We start from the raw sequence: 24,194 nt of genomic DNA on the forward strand, positions 1-24,194 counted from the left end.
AAGGCTTCAAAAGACTCTCTTTAACTGCTTGCCGACCGTATCACGCCGATGGGCATGGCTGCAGCGGCAGCCCCAGGACCGCCTAATGCCAAGAGCTGCGCGCACCTCTCCTGCTCGGGGGGCGGAGCTCCGCCCCGCCTTCAGTCTCCGAGCGGCGATTGCTGTTCGAGAGACTGTTAACGGCGAAACCGCCGTCTTTACTTATAGTACAGTGCTGCGATCAGCAGCAGCACTGTACTGGGGACAGCCATGTGACACGGCTGTCCCCCTGGGGGACAAGAGAGCGATTGGCTCTCATAACACAGCTGTATGTACAGTGCCAAGCACACAAATAACTAGGCTGTGTTCCTTTTTTTCTTTCTCCCCCTGAAAGAGTATATCAGGTATGTAAGTGGCAGTTCCTGTCTGAGTCAGGACTGGGTCAGACTACAGTGTGACCCTCACTGATAAGAAATTACAACTATAAAACACTTTCCTGGCAGAAATTGCTTCAGAGAGCAGGAAAGAGATAAAAAGGGTCAATCGTTCATAGATTTTAGCTCTGGTATACTTCAATGAAGGTGTCATTGAGCAAAAACAATAAAACAGGTAAAACTTAAAAGGTAGATTTAAACATTAAATAAAACTGGAATATCTTAAAAAGTCATTTTTAGGAGAAGGAAGATAGATACAATCATTTTATTTCATTCGTTTATTTTTGCCTCAGGTGTCCTTTAAGCATTCTGACACTGACCAGGAGAAAGTTGCAGCTTCATTCTACACAGTTAAAGTGGTCTGAAAGCCAGCATTTCTTCTTTGATCTAAGGGCTGGTGCACACCGAGCGGCTTTTTGGGCGTTTTCAGATCCGCTTGCGGCTGCGGATCTGCTTGGTCAATGTATCTCAATGGGGTGGTGCACACCAGAGCGGCAGGCGTTTTGCAGAAAGGAAAAATGCCTGGGTGAGGCATTTTTTGGATTGCGGATGCGTTTCTGCCTCAATGTTAAGTATAGGAAAAACGCAAACCGCTCTGAAAAACGGCACTTCAGAGCGGTTTGCCAGGCGGTTTCGTTACAGAAGCTGTTCAGTAACAGCTTTACTGTAACAATATATGAAATCTACTATACTGAAAACCGCAGCAGCAATCCGCAAAACGCTAGCAAAACGCCTCATAAAAATAAAAAAAAGCGTTTAAAAATCTGCTAGCATTTTGCGGATCTGCTAGCGGGTTTTGGTGTGCACCAGCCCCAAAAGATTATTTACAGCCTTAAACCTACTACCACAAAAAACAATAATTGTAGGAGAACAGCATTTAAACAGTTAAATACAGCACTTTCTTCTTCAGAGTGAAGCTTATTGCTGAATCCAAAGAGGTGATAACATTATATTTTGTTTACATTCCCTTGTCCACTACAATTAATAAACATTAGCAGCAGTCCTGAAACTAAGTTGCACATATAGTAGAAGCACAGAGACCTAAAAAGTGATCACTAGATGGAGTTTAATATTTAAATACAGCAGCTATGCAATAAAATGCAGTAGCAGCTTTCAGAGCAGGTAAACTGTACTTTGGGAATTTGTAAACAGACAATATTACTTGCACAAAAGCAAAAATGGTAACTGTATGAGTAATACAAAGTAGGAAACATTTTTATTGAATATTATGTCAAAGTTTTATTCCACTTTAAGTTAAACACCCAACACAGGTCGACAATTGCAGCTTGCCCATGCCACCCAAAACATTTTGGTAGAGTGCTGGCCTAGCTGGACAAAGTGAAAATGCTGTTGAAAACAAAGAAAAAGCAGAGAATCCCCCATGAAGACATAGACTGGCCCAAAACCTGTCAGTTCTGTCAGATTCTAACTGCCTACTTTTTTCGCGATAGGGGTCCTTTAACCACTTAAGGACCGCAGTCTTTTCACCCCTTAAGGACCAGAGCCTTTTTTCCATTCAGACCACTGCAGCTTTAATGGTTTATTGCTCAGTCATACAAGCTACCATCTAAATGAATTTTACCTCCTTTTCTTGTCACTAATACAGCTTTCTTTTGCTGCTATTTGATTGCTGCTGCGATTTTTACTTTTTATTATATTCATCAAAAAAGACATGAATTTTGGCAAAAAAATGATTTTTTTTAACTTTCTGTGCTGACATTTTTCAAATAAAGTAAAATTTCTGTATACATGCAGCGCAAAAAATGTGGACAAACATGTTTTTGATAAAAAAAAACCCATTCAGTGTATATTTATTGGTTTGGGTAAAAGTTATAGCGTTTACAAACTATGGTGCAAAAATTGAATTTTCCCATTTTGAAGCATCTCTCTCATTTCTGAGCACCTGTCAGGTTTCATGAGGTGCTAGAATTCCAGGATAGTATAAATACCCCCCAAATTACCCCATTTTGGAAAGAAGACACCCCAAAGTATTCACTAAGAGGCATGGTGAGTTCATAGAAGATTTTATCTTTTGTCACAAGTTAGCGGAAAATGACACTTTGTGACAAAAAAAATAAATAAAAAAAAGTTTTCATTTCTGCTAACTGGTGACAAAAAAAAAATGAAATCTGCCACGGACTCACCATGCCCCTCTCTGAATACCTTGAAGTGTCTAGTTTCCAAAATGGGGTCATTTGTGGGGTGTGTTTACTGTCCTGGCATTTTGGGGGGTGCTAAATTGTAAGCACCCCTGTAAAGCCTAAAGGTGCTCATAGGACTTTGGGCCCCTTAGCGCACCTAGGCTGCAAAAGAAATGTCACACATGTGGTATCGCCTTACTCAGGAGAAATAGTATAATGTGTTTTGGGGTGTATTTTTACACATACCCATGATGGGTGGGAGAAATATCTCTGTAAATGAGATTTCTTTTGTTTTTTTTACACACAATTGTCCATTTACAGAGATATTTCTCCCACCCAGCATGGGTATGTGTAAAAATACACCCCAAAACACATTATACTACTTCTCCTGAGTACTGCGATACCACATGTGTGACACTTTTTTGCACCCTAACTGCGCTAAGGGGCCCAAAGTCCTATGAGTACCTTTAGGATTTCACAGGTCATTTTGAGGCATTTATTTTCTAGACTACTCCTCACGGTTTAGGGCCCCTAAAATGCCAGGACAGTATAGGAACCCTACAAGTGACCCCATTTTAGAAAGAAGACACCCCAAGGTATTCCGTTAGTAGTATGGGGAGTTCATAGAAGAGTTCATTTTTTTTTCACAAGTTAGCGGAAATTGATTTTTATTGTTTTTTCACAAAGTGTCATTTTCCACTAACTTGTGACAAAAAATAAAATCTTCTATGAATTCCCCATACACCTAATTGAATACCTTGGGGTGTCTTCTTTCTAAAATGGAGTCACTTGTGGGGTTCCTATAATGCCCTGGCATTTTAGGGGCCCTAAACCGTGAGGAGTAGCCTAGAAACCAAATGCCTCAAAATGACCTGTGAAATTCTAAAGGTACTTATAGGACGTTGGGCCTCTTAGCGCACCTAGGTTGCAAAAAAGTGTCACACATGTGGTATCGCCATACTCAGGAGAAGTAGTATAATGTGTTTTGGGGTGTATTTTTACACATACCCATGCTGGGTGGGAGAAATATCTCTGTAAATTAAAATGTTTTGATTTTTTTACACACAATTGTCCCTTTACAGAGATATTTCTCCCACCCAGCATGGGTATGTGTAAAAATACACCCCAAAACACATTATACTACTTCTCCTGAGTACGGCGATATCACATGTGTGACACTTTTTTGCAGCCTAGGTGCGCTAAGGGGCCCAACGTCCTATTCACAGGTCATTTTGAGGCATTTGGTTTATAGACTACTCCTCACGGTTTAGGGCCCCTAAAATGCCAGGGCAGTATAGAAACCCCACAAGTGACCCCATTTTAGAAAGAAGACACCCCAAGGTATTCCGTTAGGTGTATGGTGAGTTCATAGAAGATTTTATTTTTTGTCACAAGTTAGTGGAAAATGACACTTTGTGAAAAAAAAAACAATACAAATCAATTTCCGCTAACTTTTGACAAAAAATAAAATCTTCTATGAACTCGTCATACACCTAACGGAATACCTTGGGGTGTCTTCTTTCTAAAATGGGGTCACTTGTGGGGTTCCTATACTGCCCTGGCATTTTAGGGGCCCAAAACCACGAGGAGTAGTCTGGAAACCTAATGCCTCAAAATGACTGTTCAGGGGTATAAGCATCTGCAAATTTTGATGACAGGTGGTCTATGAGGGGCCGAATTTTGTGGAACCGGTCATAAGCAGGGTGGCTTCTTAGATGACAGGTTGTATTGGCACTGAAGTGCAGGAATGTTCTCAAATCGTGACCTGGACATGGCAATTAAGTCGTACCAGCAGTGATCAGAAAAAAAATTTCTGTCACTGCGGTGGGGCGGGTGAGGGTTTGGCCAGGTGATCAGAAGCCCGCAGGGGGCATATTAGGGCCTGATCTGATGCGTAGCAGTGACAGGTGGTGACAGGGGGTGACGGGGTGGTTGATAGGTGATCAGTAGGTGATTACAGAGGAGAATATATGCAAGCAATGCACTGGCGAGTTGATCAGAGGGGGTCTGGGGGGCTAATTGAGGGTGTGGGCGGGTGATTGGGTGCCTGCAAGGGGCAGATTAGTGTCTGATCTGATGGGTAGCAGTGACAGGTGGTGACGGGGTGATTGATGGGTGATTGATGGGTGATCAGTGGATGATTAGAGGGGAGAACAGATGTAAACAATGCACTTTCGGAGGTGATCTGAGGGTGGGTCTGCACGCAATCTGAGGGTGTGGGTGGGTGATCAGGTGCCCACAAAAGGCAGGTTAGGGTCTGATCTGATGGGTGGCGGTGACAGGTGGTGACAGGGGGTGATTGATGGGTGATTGACAGGTGATCAGTGGGTGATTATAGGGAAGAATAGATGTATACAGTACACAGGGGGGAGGGTCTAGGGAGGATCTGAGGGTGTGTGTGGGGGGGGGGGGTGTTCAGGAGCCCCCAGGGGGCAGTTTAGGACCTAATCTAAAAAATAGTGTTGAGATAGTGACAGGGAGTGATTAATCGGTGATTCGGGGGGTGATTGGGTGCAAACAGTTGTCTGAGGGGTGGGCAGGGGGGTCTGATGGGTGCAGTGGGCGATCAGGGGGCAGGATCAGTAAGCTTGGGTACTTACTAGGAGGGCTGCAACCTGCCCTGGTGGTCCCTCGATCACTGGGACCACCAGGGCAGGAGGCAGCCTGTATAATACGCTTTGTATACATTACAAAGCGTATTATCTGCTTTACATGCGGCAGATCGGGGGTTAGCAACCCGCCGCCGCTGCTAATTGGCTGGAGGGTTGACGTCGCGGGGGGGGCACATCCAGCGTGCGATCCCCGGCCAGTTAGTCCGCAACGAGCCGCCGCCGATCGGCGTATTGCGGTCGTTGCGGGCTCCACTTTGCCGCCGCCCCTAGATAAGGGCGGTCGGCAAGTGGTTAAAATCACAATCCAGTAAAATATATATATATATATATATATATATATATATATAGATAGATAGATAGATATAGATATATAGATATATAGATAGATATAGATCTATATACAGATAGACATAGATCTATATATATATATATATATATATGTATATATATATATATATATATATATATATATATATAGATCTATATATATATATATATATATACTGTATATATAGATCTATATATATATATATATATATATATATAGATATATATATATATATAGATCTATATATATATATATATAGTCCAGAGGTGGTCAGCAGCTCAACAGGCGGATAAACACTCTCCTGGTGGTGTGCACGCAATTGGGGGTGCCCAGTTCCCCTAAGGTACAACAAAAAATCCAGAGAATTGCAGCACACAAGCTCAGTTTATTGAGCAAATAATACAGCTTTACAGCAGCAAACGTTTCGGCTGTCCACAGCCTTTTTATATATATAGATCTATATATAGGTGGTTGGGAGGGGATCAAGGGATACATGGGGTTAAAAAATCTTTTTTTTATACTAAAATCGCACAGCCTGTCACGGCTGCAGGCTGTGCGTCTCTCCCTGTCACACAAGATCCACAGTGACAGGGAGAGGGAGGCGGAGAGGGAGGCGGAACGGCAACTATGTTGCCTTTCGGAGGGTGATCGCTGTGATTGGCTCACAGCGATCACACGGCAGGGAGCCAATCAGTTACGGCTCCTGCCGATACCCGGAAGCCTTAGCTGTCATAAGACAGCTAAGTGCAGCCAGTTCGGTGCGCACGATCGCGGCGGGGCCGGTGATAGAGATCTACGCCCTGCCAGCTAGGAGCCCTTCAAAACAGGGCGTAGATCTCTATCACCGCGGTCCGCAAATGGTTAAGTAAACATTTCAGCCCGCAGGTTGTTTTCACCTTATGGACAAGAGGAATTTTCACAATTCAGCTCTTCTTCCATTCATTCCCCAATAACTTTATTACTACTTATTACAATGAAACAATCTATACCTTGTTTTTTCATTATGCTAAGTATTATTTTATTCTAAATGCATTTTAATGGAAACAATAAGAAAACATTGGAAAACATTCATTATTTCTCAGTTTTCGGCCATAATAGTTTTAAAATAAAACGGAAAACTGTGGATAAAAGCCACACATTTTATTTGCCCATTTGTCCCGGTTATTTCAACGTTTAAATGATATCCCTAGTACAATGAGCCTGATTCACAAAGCTTTTCTGTTAAAATATCTCACCTTATTTATTAACTCACAATTTACCTCTCCTTAAATGACTTAACTAATGGTTTACCTAACTTTACATAACTCATGGTTTAGCTCTCCTTATTTGACATCACTCATGGTTTAGCTCTCCTTATTTGACATCACTCATGGTTCAGCTCTCCTTATTTGACATAACTCATGGTTTAGCTCTCCTTATTTGACATAACTCATGGTTCAGCTCTCCTTATTTGACATCACTCATGGTTCAGCTCTCCTTATTTGACATAACTCATGGTTTAGCTCTCCTTATTTGACATAACTCATGGTTCAGCTCTCCTTATTTGACATAACTCATGGTTTAGCTCTCCTTACTTGACATAGCTCATGGTTTAGCTCTCCTTATTTAACATAATTCATGGTTTAGCTCTCCTTATTTGACATAATTCATGGTTTAGCTCTCCTTATTTAACATAATTCATGGTTTAGCTCTCCTTCTTTGACATAACTAATGGTTTAGCTCTCCTTATTTGACATAACTCATGGTTTAGCTCTCCTTATTTGACATAACTCATGGTTTAGCTCTCCTTATTTGACATAACTCATGGTTTAGCTCTCCTTATTTGACATAACTCATGGTTTAGCTCTCCTTATTTGACATAACTCATGGTTTAGCTCGGCTTATTTGAATAACTCATGGTTTAGCTCTCCTTATTTGACATAACTCATGGTTTAGCTCTCCTTATGAGACATAACTCATGGTTTAGCTCTCCTTATTTGACATAACTCATGGTTTAGCTCTCCTTATGTGACATAACTCATGGTTTAGCTTTCCTTATTTGACATATCTCATGGTTTAGCTCTCCTTATTTGACATAACTCATGGTTTAGCTCTCCTTATTTGACATAACTCATGGTTTAGCACTTCTTATTTGACATAACTCATGGTTTAGCTCTCCTTATTTGACATAACTCATGGTTTAGCTTTCCTTATTTGACATAACTCATGATTTACCTTTCCTTATTTGACATAACACATGGTTTAGCTCTCCTTATTTGACACAACTCATGGTTTAGCTTTCCTTATTTGACATAACACATGGTTTAGCTCTCCTTATTTGACATAACTCATGGTTTAGCGCTCGTTATTTGACATAACTCATGGTTTAGCTCTTATTATATGACATAACTCATGGTTTAGCTCTCCTTATTTGGCATAACTCATGGTTTAGCTCTCCTTATTTGACATAACTCATGGTTTAGCTCTCCTTACTTGACATAGCTCATGGTTTAGCTCTCCTTATTTAACATAATTCATGGTTTAGCTCTCCTTATTTGACATATCTCATGGTTTAGCTCTCCTTATTTGACATAACTCATGGTTTAGCTCTCCTTATTTGACATAACTCATGGTTTAGCTCGGCTTATTTGAATAACTCATGGTTTAGCTCTCCTTATTTGACATAACTCATGGTTTAGCTCTCCTTATGTGACATAACTCATGGTTTAGCTCTCCTTATTTGACATAACTCATGGTTTAGCTCTCCTTATTTGACATAACTCATGATTTACCTTTCCTTATTTGACATAACACATGGTTTAGCTCTCCTTATTTGACATAACTCATGGTTTAGCTCTCCTTATTTGACATAACTCATGGTTTAGCTCTCCTTATTTGACATAACTCATGGTTTAGCTCTCCTTATTTGACATATCTCATGGTTTAGCTCTCCTTATTTGACATAATTCATGGTTTAGCTCTCCTTATTTGACATAACTCATAGTTTAGCTCTCCTTATTTGACATAACTCATGGTTTAGCTCTCCTTATTTGACATAACTCATAGTTTAGCTCTCCTTATTTGACATAATTCATGGTTTAGCTCTCCTTATTTGACATAACTCATGGTTTAGCTCTCCTTATCTATTTATCTCATGCATGATCTCTCCTTATTTGTTTATCTCATGCATTAGCACTCCTTACAGTTAAAAGGAAAAATAGGTGCATTTTTTCAGTATTACATCCATCACTAATTACAAGCCCATCATTTATTAATAATACACCCTCTTGACATACATATTAAAAAATGTTTAGTCCCTAAAGTCTGTAGGTGTAATTTTACTATTTGGCCACAAGAAGTCCTTGCGCATTATTTCCTATTGCGTACAATAAGTACAGTAAATAGGAAGTAGGGCGTGGCTGTATAACTTGAGAAGTGACGCAGGCATCTCACTGATGCCGGCGATCACGGAGGTCTAGAAGGGAGATGAATGAATGGGAACAAACTTCCCATTCGTTCATCTAATGATCGGCGGTGGGAACGAGCAAGCGGGAGGGAGCGCGGAGGCGCCATTTGGCGGACATGCACAGATTGGCTTAGGGGACTTCTGTTCCCTGCCACAACTCCCCCCTGTCGCTGAGACCATTCGGGATCATGGGCTTCCGCCCGCATGGATGCGCGCACAGCCTCGCAGACTGCACAGACATAAGTCTCACGTCCCTATAGCTACAGCAGCACCTGCCGCGGGCGTTAGACTCATGTCCGTGCGGCAGTAGTGGTTAAAGAAAGTCTCAGTGTGTTGTAGGGTGAAACACTAAAAAATGCAGAAAGTTGAAGATAAGGAAGGGTTAATACTAATCCGAAGTATCGCCCTACCAATATACCGGTTTTGTAGGTCAGCAGAGCCCAGGTCTTGTATCCTGACGCTATGTAACTTGTGTCCGGTAATAAAAACCATCTCCATCTGGTCACCTGTCACCATCACTCTATAAAACTATATTTAGCTCTAGTAATAGATGACTTGCCGGTTATTGACGCAGAATTCACCTCCTTGCCGTCTGCTGTACACCCATCTGGCTTATTGAGGACATGTGATGTACGCCTTGCCATAGCCTTGGGCTGATGGAGTCAGCAGACCTCCTGTGAAGGATTTTACGGAACTATCTGGTTGAGCGATTGTTTTTCCTGCTTGTTTGCAGGCGTCGAGGAACTGCGAGAGAAGCATCCCTGGATATAACTGAAGACAGATCGGAGAGACAGGTGTAATTGAGGGAGTGCTTTGTGCCAGGAGGACAATGTGAAATCTGCAGGAAATACAGTGAGTTGGGGGGAATGTCCCGCAGTACAGTATTGTGTCCTTAAAGGATACCCAAGATGACGTGACATGGTGAGATAGACATGTGTATGTACAGTGCCTAGCACACAACTAACTAGGCTGTGTTCCCTTTTTTTCTTTCTCTTCCTGAAAGAGTCAAACATCAGGTATGTAAGTGGCAGTTCCTGTCTGGTTCAGGACTGGGTCAGACTATAGCATAACCGTCACTGATAAGAAATTACAACTATAAAACACTTTCCTAGCAGAAAATGGCTTCTGAGAGCAGGAAAGAGATAAGAAGTTGTGTGCTGTGTTGCTTTTATTTCTTTCTCTGCCTGAAAGAGTTAAACTTTAGGCACGCAAGTGGCAGCTCCTGTCTGAGTCAGGACTACAGTGTGACCCTCACTGATAAGAAATTACAACTATAAAACACTTTCCTAGCAGAAAATGGCTTCTGAGAGCAGGAAAGAGATAAAAAGGGTCAATAGTTCATAGATTTTAGCTCTGGCATACTTCAATGAATGTGTCATTGAGCAAAAACAATAAAACAGTAAAAACTTAAAAAGTATAAAATAAAACTGGAATATCTTAAAAAGTCATTTTTATGAGAAGGAGGATAGATACAATTGTTTATTTCATTCGTTTATTTTCACCTCGGGTGTCCTTTAAGACAGAAGGTAACTAACTGCATGCAATTTCTTCGGCTTGTCCCAAATACTACACACATAGAGCCCCCTTTTCCACTAGCAGGGATTGCGATGCTGAATCGCAGCATCGCAAAACACTACCAATTTTTGAATCGCTAGGGCTGCCACTTTAAAGAGACACTGAAGCGAAAAAAAAAATATGATATAGTGAATTGGTTGTGTACTATGAATAATTACTAGAAGATTAGCAGCAAAGAAAATATTCTCATACTCTTATTTTCAGGTGTATAGTGTTTTTTCTAACATTGCATCATTCTATAATATGTGCAGATTACACAACACTCAGCATTCAAAATGAGTCTTTCAGAGCAGTCTGTGAAATAATGACCTCTCCTCTAGCAGAGAAAAAGTAAACAGTTCACTTACAGTTGAGATAATAAAAGTCAGATAACAGCCCTCTCCACGACTAAAGGCCCATACACACGTCAGATTTCCGCGAACGACGGGTCGTTTGAACGTCCCGTCGTTCGCCCGCTAAGTCGGGCGTGTGTACAGACTATTGTTCGTTTGATAAGAGTGTGTTTGAGCGATCCACCCGGCGGATCGCTCAAACTCACTCTTATTAAACGAACGATAGTCTGTACACACGCCCGATTTAGCGGGCGAACGACGGAACGACGGGACGTTCAAACGACCCGTCGTTCGCGGAAATCCGACGTGTGTATGGGCCTTTAGACTTAGTCGGAGAGCTTAATGGCTTGTTTGCATAGAGATAACAACTGGAGTTTCTCAACTCTTCCTGTACTGGAAACAATTAGACTGATGTATCTGATCTTAATGTTTTATTTCTTAGCTGTACTACACATACAAATCATAATATCATAATTTTTTTTTCGCTTCAGTGTCTCTTTAAGGGCTGGAACCCGCTAGAGCAATTTTTTTGAGCGTTTAGGAAGCGATTCAAAATACTAGCAATTTCCCTAATGTTAATGGATGGGCCAAATTCCACTGGAGCGATTGCGATTAGCAAAATCGCTAACGCAGGAAATGCGTTAGCGATTTTTGAGCGTCTGCATTTTTGAGCGTTAGCATTTTGCGTTAGCGTTTCTGCCATGTAAAGTATATAAACTGTGGCGTAATCGCTCATGAATCGCTACACAGAGCGATTTTGCTAGCTTTTTTAAAGTACTGCACTCTGTAAAAAAATTTAAATTAATTAAAAGGACCAATCAGAATTAAAAAATGCTAATTGCAAATCACTACACAATCGCTGGCAAAATGCTTACACTTTTTAAAATTGCTACCAAAATTGCCAGAAAACGCTAATGAAATTTCTTAGAAAATGCTCATTAACCTATTTTGGTTCCTGGACGTAGTTTCTACGTGCACGCGCGCTCCCGGCCGCGGATTCGGTAGCCAGGGAATCAATGTATCGGGCTATGGTGCCCGATCACTGATTCCTCTCCCCCGCTGAAAAAGCGACAGCTTCTCTCGGAAGCTGAGCTTTTTCTGGCCGTCTCCTTCCCGATGCGTCACTCTAAGCGTCTGTTACGCTTAGAGTGACGTCATGTAAACAAACTCATGGCCGCCATCTTGTGGCCAAAAAGTAATACTACACCTGTAAAAAAAAAAAAAAAAAAAAAAAAAAAAATTAACACACATTTACATTATAAATCTATTGTTTACCTCCCACCCTCCAAACCATTACAATAAAAAAAAACAAAAAACATGTAAATATTTACCTAAGGGTCTAAACTTTTTAAATATCAATGTAAAGATGAAATATTTCTATATTTTTTTTATTTTAAACTTGTAAATAGTGATAGATGCAAAATGGAAAAAATGCACCTTTATTTCCAAATAAAATATTGTCGCCATACATTGTGATAGGGACATAATTTTCACTGTGTAATAACCGGGACATATGGGCAAATACAATACGTGAGTTTTAATTATGGAGGCATGTATTATTTTAAAACTATAATGGCTAAAAACTGAGAAATAATGAATTTTTCCATTTTTTTCTTATTCTTCCTGTTAAAATGCATTTACAGTAAAGTGGCTCTTAGCAAAATGTACCCCCAAAGAAAGCCTAATTGGTGGCGGAAAAAACAAGATATAGATCAGTGCATTGTGATAAGTAGTGATAAAGTTATAGGCTAATCAATGGGAGGTGAACATTTCTCACGTGAAAACGACGGAACCTGAATGGGTTAAAAACGCTAGTGATTGTGATTAGCGGTAACGCTTTGTAGTAGTGGGTTCCAGGCCTCGCATAGGAATGACGGTAGATATTTTCCACTACCGCGATTTTTACAAAAGCGCTTTTTGTAAAAGCGCGATCGCGTTTGGGAGTAATTTTTACCGCAATTTTGCAATGCATTGCGCATGCAAAATCACGATCGCGTGTAAAAATAGCGTTTAGCAATTGTGTTTGCTGGTGGAAAAGGGCCCTTAATGCATCACATAAAGGCGGTGGGCAAAGTCAGACAAATCACTCCTTTTTGCCTGTGTGAGCCAGACACACACTGCCGTATGCAATTAACTTTTGTCCTGAATTTCCTCTTAAAGGGGAACTGTAGTAAGAGGTATACAGAGGCTGCCATATTTATTTCCTTTTAATCAATACCAGTTGCCTGGCAGCCCTGCTGGTCTGTTTTTTCTGCAGTAGTATCTGAATAACACCAGAAACAAGCATGCAGCTAATCTTATCAGATCTGACTTTAAAGTCTGAAACCCCTGATCTGCTTATTCAGGGGCTATGGCTAATAGTATTAGAGGCAGAGGATCAGCAGGGCTGCCAGGCAACTGGTATTGCTTAAAAGGAAATAAACATGGCAGCCTCCATATACCTCTCTTCAGTTCCCCTTTAAGCGATATTTTCAAACTTGTCATTAAAATGCCTTTTAAGTTACCTACAAGCAAGAAAATACTTAAAATAGTTGTACTAGTACTTTTTCACCTAATTATACTTTACTGTACTTTTTCATTTGCAAACTGCTGAAAAGTTATTCTAAATAGAAAATGAAAAATGATCTCCTAGGAGAGAACTCAGGAGAGAAAGTGTATGGCATACGGGCCACAGTATCTCACAGAAGTCAGTACACCTCTCACATTTTTATAACTATTTTATTATATGCTAGCTCTTGCTTTCTCAACCAGGGTTCCTGGAGGACTCTGCAGGGGTTCCCTAGCACTTTCCCCCATCGCTGGAAGTAAAACAGAGCACATTAAAATAGGGGGTACTGTAAAAATAAACACTAAATTGGGGATCAGAATAATAATGAGCATTAAAGAGAACCTGTAACAAAAAAAAAGTTCCCCTGGGGGGTACTCACCTCGGGAGGGGTAAGCCTCAGTGTCCCAATGAGGCTTCCCACGCCGTCCTCCGTCACTCGGGGGTCTCGCTGCAGCCCTCCGAACAGCGGCGATGTAAATATTTACCTTCCCGGCTCCTGCGCAGGGCTGTGGCGGCTCTCGGCTCAGAAATAGGCGAAAATACCCGATCGCCGTCGGGTCCTGCGCAGTAGAGCGGACCTGACTGAGATCGGGTATTTCCGTCTACTTCGGAGCCGAAAGCCGCCACAGCCCTGCGCAGGAGCCGGGAAGGTAAATATTGAACAAGCTGTCGGATCTGTCGGGCCGCTGTTCGGAGTGCTGCAGCGAGACCCCCGTGGGACAGAGGACGGCGTGGGAAGCCTCATTAGGATCCGGAGGCTTCCCCCTCCCGAGGGGAGTACCCCCAGGGAAATTTTTGATGTTACAGTGTCTCTTTAGTAAAAAGCACTAGGATAAGGAGACAGTATAATGAGGGGCAGTGTAATAGGGAGTAGTGAAATAAACAGCCTCATCTATTTTTAAAGGATACCCGAGGTGACATGTGACATGATGAGATAGACATGGGTATGTACAGTGCCTAGCACACACATAACTAGGCTGTGTTCCTTTTTTTCTTTCTCTGCCTGAAAGAGTTAAATATCAGGTATGTAAGTGGCTGACTCAGTCCTGACTCAGACAGGAAGTGACTACAGTGTGACCCTCACTGATAAGAAATTCCACTTTTTTATCTCTTTCTTGCTCACAGAAGCCATTCTCTGCTAGGAAAGTGTTTTATAGTTGGAATTTCTTATCAGTGAGGGTCACACTGTAGTCACTTCCTGTCTAAGTTTTTGCCGCTAATTGACGTCTATGGGCCGCATGAAAAAACGCATATAAAAACGCACATAATGAAAGTCAATGGGAATGCAATGTATTGCGTTTTGCTGCACATGCAGAAAAATATTCAAACGCACTAAAAACGCACACAGAAAAAACTCGCACATGACAGAAACGCGACCTTTCACGCTCTGTTATGTGTTCATCCACTTCCCTATGTGACGTTTTGTCCACTGAATCACACTAGATGGCAGCAAAGTACTCTTCTTGGGAAAGTGAGTGTTGTTTTTTCTCCAAAGAGATTAATTTTACTAGCGATGACTGGGGTTTTGTTTTGTTTTAAAGGACACCTGAACTAAAGAGGTATATGGAGGCTCCTCCCATATTTATTTCCTTTTAAACAATACCAGTTGCCTGGCTGCCCTGCTGATCTCTTTGCTTGTTCAGTGTCTGTGGCTAGAGTATTAGAGGCAGAGGATCAGCAAGCGTACGTTAAAAAGGGGCGCTGGGAAAAAAGGGCGCGGGGTTTTAAACGATAAGCATGGATAACGTTTAAAAATGAATTGTACTGTATTTCGTTTAAAATTAATGTTTTATAAAGTTATAAATCATTAAATAATGTGCATGAAATCGGCAATTGTAAAAACGTTAATCTTCCGTTTAAATAGTGAAACGTATAATAACGTTTAAATAAAAATTACTAAGTAACCCTCCCTGTACCTAACCCTAACCCCTAGACCCCCCTGTTGGTGCCTAAACCTAATACCCCCCTGTTGGTGCCTAAACCTAAGACCCCCCTGTTGGTGCCTAAACCTAAGACCCCCCTGTTGGTGCCTAAACCTAAGACCCCCCTGTTGGTGCCTAAACCTAAGACCCCCCTGTTGGTGCCTAAACCTAAGACCCCCCTGTTGGTGCCTAAACCTAAGACCCCCCTGTTGGTGCCTAAACCTAAGACCCCCCTGATGGTGCCTAAACCTAAGACCCTCCTTAGAGATCACTGTATTGTGTGTAGAATAATGTTTTAAAAACAGTAAGGGATAAAATATATTACAATTTACATTACGTACTGATCGCTTTGTTTCGTGTATAATAATGTTTTACAAACACTAAGGGATAACTTTTAAAATAATGTTTTATTGAAATAGGAAGCGTAAATCATCACAAGCAGTTATAAAACATGAAAAATCTTCAGGCGCCGTTGGTAAACGTTATTATTCTCGGGCGCCCTTTTTTCCTGTTCGGCACCCAGTAAACGATAGTTATTATGGGAGTGAATGGCGGCGCCCGATTTGTCCACTAGCCACCTGCGCCCTTTTTTACTGTTTCCCAGCGAGACAGCCAGGTGACTAGTGTAATTGTTTAACAGGAAATAAATATGCCAAAATCCTATCCCTCTCAGTTCCGGTGTACTTTAGCCACTTGACCACTGAGGGTTTTTTACCCCCTTAGGGCCAGAGCAATTTTCATCTGTCAGCGCTCCTCCCATTCTTTCACCAATATCTTAATCACTACTAATCACAACAAAATGATCTATATCTTGTTTTTTTCACCACCAATTAGGCTTTCTTTGGGAGGTACATTACATTACAAAATGGTAAAAATTTATTATTTCTGAGTTCTCAGCCATTATAGTGTTAAAATAAAATGTTCTACTGTTTATAAAACCCACACATTTTATTTTCCCATTTGTCCCGGTAATAGCAATGTTTAAAATATTTCCCTAGTACAATGTATGGCGCCAATATTTTATTTGGAAATAAAGGCGTATTTTTTGAGTTTTGCATCCATCACTAATTATAAGCCCGCAAATTAAAAAAATACCGTAACATTAATATACCCTCTTGACACACCAATTAAAAAAGTTCAGTCCCTAATGCCCCAGTCCCATTTTTTTTTTTTTGTATGTAATTTTTTTTTTATACTAAAAAAAAGTTGGGGTACTATGGGGGAGTGTGGGAGGGAAATAGTTAATTTTAGATGTAAGTGTTGGTATTTTTATTAAATAAAATGTGTTTTGATGCTATGCTGCCATGGAGATTCGCCAGGAAATGAAAATTGCCTTTTTTGGTGAGTATACAATGTTCCTGTTTCCTGGCTACTCTATGACAGGAATACATATGGGCCATAACTAGCAGATAAAGACATACAAGGGAGGGTATGCAGGAAAACAAAAACAAATGTAATCAGTCATAATAACAAAATTAAAGCTCGTCCGTTACAAGGAATGCTGCTGGTGGGGTGGAGTTCTTTTTATATTTAGGAAGGTCCTATCTGGCAGTTGGAGGCGGAGAACTGCCCATATGTATTTCTGCCATAAGGTAGCGAAGAAACACCCGTATTACTGTACCTACTTCAGAGATGCTTGCTGGTTCTTGCCTATGCGGTACACTAGATGGCAGCAAAGCGCTCTACATTATAGCACTGAAATCACAACCAATATCTGTTTCGAGCCAAGATAAACAGGAACAGAATATATAAATACATTCGACTGTAAAGATGAGGGGAGGAAGCTACACTTGGGGCGGGTTACTGCGTTACACACATTCCAATGTCTCAACATAAACAGTGATTACTTGTGATTAAACAGTGCTTATTCCTCTCCGCCACTTAAAGAGAACCAGAGATGAAGCACCCTCTTGTATTTTACCTTATAAATCAGTGGGAACATGACAGTAAACACATAATCTGCTCTTTGTTTCATTGTTCTCTGTTTAATCTGACTGTTATCACCTCTGATAAGAATCCCAGACTGAGCATTCAGGCTAGCTTTGCTACGGAAAGATTATAGCTGAGTCTGTCTTCTCTGGTGTCTTTTCAAGCCCAAGCCTGCCCCCTTGTGGCTCTGCTATAATGACTCAGCTATAATTATTCCCTGCAATGCCAGACTGAATGCTCAGTCCGGGATTCTTATCACAGCTGATAACAGACACTTTTAGCAGTGAGGATGAAACAGAGAGCATGGTAAGTGTTTTCTCTAATGTTCTTACTGATATATATATGGCAAAATACACAAGGGTGCTTCGTCTCTGGTTCCCTTTAAAGCTCCAACTAAACCAAAAATACAAAATCCCTACACTTACAGCAGTCCTCATCAGCTGTTTCTACTTACAGCAGTCCTAAATCCCATACAATAAACCTGATGGCCATACACACATCGATATTTACCGGAAGATTATTACTATGACAGACTCTGCCAGTTATCTGTGACCCAACGAGCTGCATTGGTCATAATTTTGATGATTCACTGACAAAATAGTTCCAAATTATTATCAGACGGTAGATTTTGGTCTATCGGGGCGGTAGATCAACGGCCCTTAGCGTTGCACTGTATCGAACAATACACCATTGCAGTTTAGCTTTATCTAAAATGGTACAATTTTCCGCCAGATAGTCGGTTCTATTCGATAATTTCCAACCTGTCCAATCGGATTGCGTTAGATTTTGCAATCGATTTTGGGTACTTATCAATGTAAAATCTATCTCAAAATTGATCAGAAACAATTTGGATGTCTACACACCATGCAATTTATCGATCTGATGGAAAAATGTACCGTGTAGAGGAGGCTTAAGATAGATGTTTAACCAATGGTGAAATCTATTGAGAATCTGTGTGCAGTGTATAGGGGAAATCGATCCCTTTCTGATCAGGTTCAGGTCAGAGGAGGATTGAATGTTATTAAGGATAGCGCCACAGACGATCACTGCGGCACACAGGGCTCCGACCATTCTCCCTTCTCTTTTAACCCTTTCCCTGTGGCTCAACTATGGTAGACCTCCTGGATGAGTTCCCCCTGCTCAGCCCATCCTAAGGACCTGAGAACGCCGGGCTCCAGAACCTGGAGCACCATTACAGTCAGCTGAGCCAAGTGGACGTCTCCCATATGGCTGGCCGGTGCATGGACAGCACTGCCGCCGCTCCTTAGGGGACCAGGAAGACAGAACAGAACATCACCCGGGGTCGCCTCCTCTGCTGCTGCTGGGGAGGGGGGTTTCAGGTCACCTTGCTCTGCTGCGGACCACAGAACGGGGAGACGGGTGTGCTGCCAAACACTGCTCTCACGCGGATACACCATGTGGCTGCCAGGATGCCGTTACCCAGCACACTTGATGCTTGTGGTGTCGGAGGCTCAGCTGCCTGAGTGCTGCGCCAACTGCAGGTCCTCACTCTGCTGCGGCCGCGAGGGAGCAAGCCTGCCGCCGCCACCGCATCTCTCCATGTCTCTGCCACTGCCTGGTCTGCGAGACATGGGACGTCGGGGTCAGTGACGTAGCTACAGACCACAGGGCCCCGATGCAGAATTTGGACCTGGTGCTCAGTATAGTTATATACAGTATAGGTAGCCAGAAATAGGTGCTGAGTATAGGTAGCCAGGAATAGGTGCTGAGTATAGGTAACCAGGAATAGGTGCTCAGTATAGGTAGGTGGGAATAGGTGCTCAGTATAGGTAGCCAGGAATAGGTGCTGAGTATAGGTAGCCAGGAATAGGTGCTGAGTATAGGAAGCCAGGAATAGGTGCTGAGTATAGGTAGCCAGCAATAGGTGCTCCAGTATAGGTAGCCAGGAATAGGTGCTGATTATAGGTAGCCAGGAATAGGTGCTGAGTATAGGTAGCCAGGAATAGGTGCTGAGTATAGGTAACCAGGAATAGGTGCTCCAGTATAGGTAGCCAGGAATAGGTGCTGAGTATAGGTAGCCAGGAATAGGTGCTGAGTATAGGTAGCCAGGAATAGGTGCTCGAGTATAGGTAGCCAGGAATAGGTGCTCCAGTATAGGTAGCCAGGAATAGGTGCTCCAGTATAGGTAGCCAGGAATAGGTGCCCCCAGTATAGGTAGCCAGGTATAGGTGCTGAGTATAGGTAGCCAGGAATAGGTGCTGAGTATAGGTAGCCAGGAATAGGTGCTGAGTATAGGTAGCCAGGAATAGGTGCTCCAGTATAGGTAGCCAGGAATAGGTGCTCCAGTATAGGTAGCCAGGAATAGGTGCTCCAGTATAGGTAGCCAGGAATAGGTGCTGAGTATAGGTAGCCAGGAATAGGTGCTCCAGTATAGGTAGCCAGGAATAGGTGCTCCAGTATAGGTAGCCAGGAATAGGTGCTCCAGTATAGGTAGCCAGGAATAGGTGCTCCAGTATAGGTAGCCAGGAATAGGCAGAGAGGGAGGACGCAGTGGTGGGCACTGGGCAAACGAGCAGCGGTGGAGGAGGAGGTCATTAAATACTGACTTCCCCCTAGGGGGCACTGTTACTGTGAGATTGAACGAGAAGAACAGAAAGAAGTAAGTACATGCAGCGAGTGGATCCCGGCGGCAAAGTAAGTATTTGATGGCAGTTATGTGACACGGGGGAGAGATCAAGTTACAACATGTGATTAGAGAAAAATGAGAGGGAATTAGACTGACTAAACTCTCTACATACACACAGGGTACATTTCTTTATGTTTTCCTGCCTTCCTGTGCAAGAGTTCCACCGCACCGTCACTGATTGGCCGCCAGCCCGCCGGGATCCAGGAAGAAGATCGGAGGAGATGGGGATCCCGATGACCAGCAGAAAAGTCCTGGAGTCCAGTGCAGCATCGCCGATCGCTGCACGGGACCCAGGTAAGCATCAGGGCTGTGTTTTTAGCTACCCCGAGCCTAGCTCGGGGTTACAGCTCCCAGCTCTAATTCTTACCCCGAGCTACACTCGGGATTACCGCCAGGGACGGGAGAAGTATTAACTAGATCCATTAACTAGATCCTCGCCTCTGTGCAGAGAGCAGCTCACCTTATTAGATAGAGGGGAATGCCAATATGGACAGTTCAACATACAACATAGTGATAAACATCTGTTGATCCAGAGATCCAATACGGAAACCATTGAAGCCCTCCAGATGAGTCGGCGGATGGATCAGGGTAGCGGGCAGCACGGTGGCGTAGTGGTTAGCACTCTCACCCTGCAACGCTGGGTCCCCAGTTCAAATCCCATCCCCTTGCATGGAGTTTGTATGTTCTCCCCATGTTTGAGTGGGTTTCCTGTGGGCACTCCAGTTTCCTCCGAAATCCCAAAAACATACAGATAAGAAAAAAATGGTCCTAGACTACAATAGACATGTCACATGTGGGATTGGATTGTGAGCTCCTATGAGGACAGTCAGTGACATGACTATGTACTCTGTAATGTGCTGCAGAAGATGTCAGTGCTATATAAATACATAATAATAATATGGTAGGACATTACACTATGACTATGGTAGGATTAGAGTGTGAGCTCCTCTGAGGACAGTCAGTGACATGACTATGTACTCTGTAATGTGCTGCAGGAGATGTCAGTGCTATATAAATACATAATAATAATATGGGAGGACATTAGACTATGACTATGGTAGGATTAGAGTGTGAGCTCCTCTGAGGACAGTCAGTGACATGACTATGTACTCTGTAAAGTGCTGCAGAAGATGTCAGTGCTATATAAATACATAATAATAATATGGTAGGACATTACACTATGTCTATGGTAGGATTGGATTGTGAGCTCCTCTGAGGACAGTCAGTGACACGACTGTGTACTCTGTAAAGTGCTGCAGAAGATGTCAGTGCTATATAAATACATAATAATAATATGGTAGGACATTAGACTATGACTATGGTAGGATTAGATTGTCAGCTCCTCTGAGGACAGTCAGTGACATGACTATGCACTCTGCAATGTGCTGCAGAAGATGTCAGTGCTGTATAAATACATAATAATAATAATATGGTAGGACATTAGACTATGACTATGGTAGGGTTAGATTGTGAGCACCTCTGAGGTCAGTCAGTGACATGACTATGCACTCTGCAATGTGCTGCAGAAGATGTCAGTGCTGTATAAATACATAATAATAATATGGTAGGATATTAGACTACGACTATGGTAGGATTAGAGTGTGAGCTCCTCTGAGGACAGTCAGTGACATGACTATGTACTAGTGATGGGCGAACAGTGTTCGCCACTGTTCGGGTTCTGCAGAACATCACCCTGTTCGGGTGATGTTCGAGTTCGGCCGAACACCTGACGGTGCTCGGCCAAACCGTTCGGCCACATGGCCGAACTAAGAGCGCATGGCCGAACGTTCCCCGAACGTTCGGCTAGCGCTGTGATTGGCCGAACGGGTCACGTGGTTCGGGCCCGAACGCGCTCTGATTGGCCGAACGGTCACGTGGTTCGGGTAAATAAATACCCGAACCACGTCATATCTCCGCCATTTCTCTGTGGGTTTAGCTTTGGGTAGGCAGGCAGGGTAGTTCGCTCTCCAGCCACGCTAGCCAGGGTCCCCCCCAGTCATTGTGTGTCGCTGCTGGGAACAGTAGTACACCGCTCGCTCAGCCACACTATATAGCATTCTGTTTACTGCCACTCTGTGTACCTCGCTCAGCCACACTATATAGCATTCTGTTTACTGTTCTGTGTCTGCTGGGAATAGTAGTACACCGCTCGCTCAGCCACACTATATAGCATTCTGTTCACTGTTCTGTGTCTGCTGGGAATAGTGGTACACCGCTCGCTCAGCCACACTATATAGCATTCTGTTTACTGTTCTGTGTCTGCTGGGAATAGTGGTACACCGCTCGTTCAGCCACACTATATAGCATTCTGTTTACTGTTCTGTGTCTGCTGGGAATAGTGGTACACCGCTCGCTCACCCACACTATATAGCATTGTGTTTACTGTTCTGTGTCTGCTGGGAATAGTAGTACACTGCTCGCTCAGCCACACTATATAGCATTGTGTGTACTGCCACTCTGTGTACACGGCTCAGCCTGACTATATAGCATTGTGTGTACTGCCACTGTGCACCTCGCTCAGCCACGCTATATATAGCATTGTGTTTACTGCCACTCTGTGTACACCGCTCAGCCAGACTACATAGCATTGTGTGTACTGCCACTCTGTGTACACCGCTCAGCCAGACTCTATAGCATTGTGTGTACTGCCACTCTGTGTACACCGCTCAGCCAGACTATATAGCATTGTGTGTACTGCCACTCTGTGTACACCGCTCAGCCAGACTATATACCATTGTTTACTGACACTCTGTGTACACCGCTCAGCCAGACTATATACCATTGTTTACTGACACTCTGTGTACACCGCTCAGCCAGACTATATACCATTGTTTACTGACACTCTGTGTACACCGCTCAGCCAGACTATATACCATTGTTTACTGACACTCTGTGTACACCGCTCAGCCAGACTATATACCATTGTTTACTGACACTCTGTGTACACCGCTCAGCCAGACTATATACCATTGTTTACTGACACTCGGTGTACACCGCTCAGCCAGACTATATACCATTGTTTACTGACACTCTGTGTACACCGCTCAGCCAGACTATATACCATTGTTTACTGACACTCTGTGTACACCGCTCAGCCAGACTATATACCATTGTTTACTGACACTCTGTGTACACCGCTCAGCCAGACTATATACCATTGTTTACTGACACTCTGTGTACACCGCTCAGCCAGACTATATACCATTGTTTACTGACACTCTGTGTACACCGCTCAGCCAGACTATATACCATTGTTTACTGACACTCGGTGTACACCGCTCAGCCAGACTATATACCATTGTTTACTGACACTCTGTGTACACCGCTCAGCCAGACTATATACCATTGTTTACTGACACTCTGTGTACACCGCTCAGCCAGACTATATACCATTGTTTACTGACACTCTGTGTACACCGCTCAGCCAGACTATATACCATTGTTTACTGCCACTCTGTGTACATGGCTCAGCCAGACTATATAGCATTGTGTGTACTGCCACTCTGTGTACACCGCTCAGCCAGACTATATAGCATTGTTCACTGCCACTCTGTGTACACGGCTCAGCCAGACTATATAGCATTGCGTACTCTGCCAGTCAGTGTGTATATTGCTGGGATCAGTAATACTCCACTCACCGTCAACCACTATATGAGCTCACCATGAGTTCCTCAGAGACCTCCGCTGTGAGCAGCACTCCCAACAACAGCAACAGCCAACGCCCCACGCAAGCTATAACATCCACCCCAGCAGCCAGTGGTCAGCAGCAGCCCTCCCCGGAGGAGAACGTTGTGTCCATCGGTCCGGCGCCAGAGCGATTAATGAGGGCTGCCATTGAGGGGATGATGGGGCCTGATGTGGAGGAGGAGGTCGGGCTCAGGCCAGCATCCCAAGTTAATGTTGAGGACGATGAGGGGTCTGTGACTGTGTCTGGGGATGTTGGGGTGGCAGAGGTGGTGGGTGGGTCAGACTCAGGAGAAGAGTTGTATGATGAGGATGATGATCGGGACCATCTGTATGTGCCTCAGAGTCCGACCCCGGAAAACATGTTGTATCGTGTGTTTAGGTACTAAAATCTGCGTTCCCAGTAGTGTTGGGCGAACAGTGTTCGCCACTGTTCGGGTGCTGCAGAACATCACCCCGTTCGGGGTGACTATATAGCAGACTATATAGCATTGTGTTTACTGCCACTCTGTGTACACGGCTCAGCCACACTATATAGCATTGTGTTTACTGCCACTCTTTGTCTGCTGGGAACAGTAGTACACCGCTCACCCGCCACTGTATAGCATTGTGCTCTGT

The 24,194-nt window shown here is 43.1% G+C and overlaps 1 protein-coding gene across 3 annotated transcripts in view; it reads left to right on the plus strand.

Annotated features, from left to right (window-relative positions):
* Window positions 1-24,194, plus strand: part of LOC137539083 (solute carrier family 66 member 2-like) — a 102,419-nt gene that overhangs the window by 4,466 nt on the left and 73,759 nt on the right. For all 3 annotated transcript variants that reach the window (XM_068261555.1, XM_068261558.1, XM_068261557.1), the window contains exon 2: window positions 9,673-9,791. The gene's annotated coding sequence lies outside the window, so the exon portion shown is untranslated. The remainder of the gene's footprint in view (window positions 1-9,672; window positions 9,792-24,194) is intronic.

Source organism: Hyperolius riggenbachi, chromosome 11 (assembly GCF_040937935.1).
Source record: "Hyperolius riggenbachi isolate aHypRig1 chromosome 11, aHypRig1.pri, whole genome shotgun sequence".
Lineage (NCBI taxonomy): Eukaryota > Metazoa > Chordata > Amphibia > Anura > Hyperoliidae > Hyperolius > Hyperolius riggenbachi.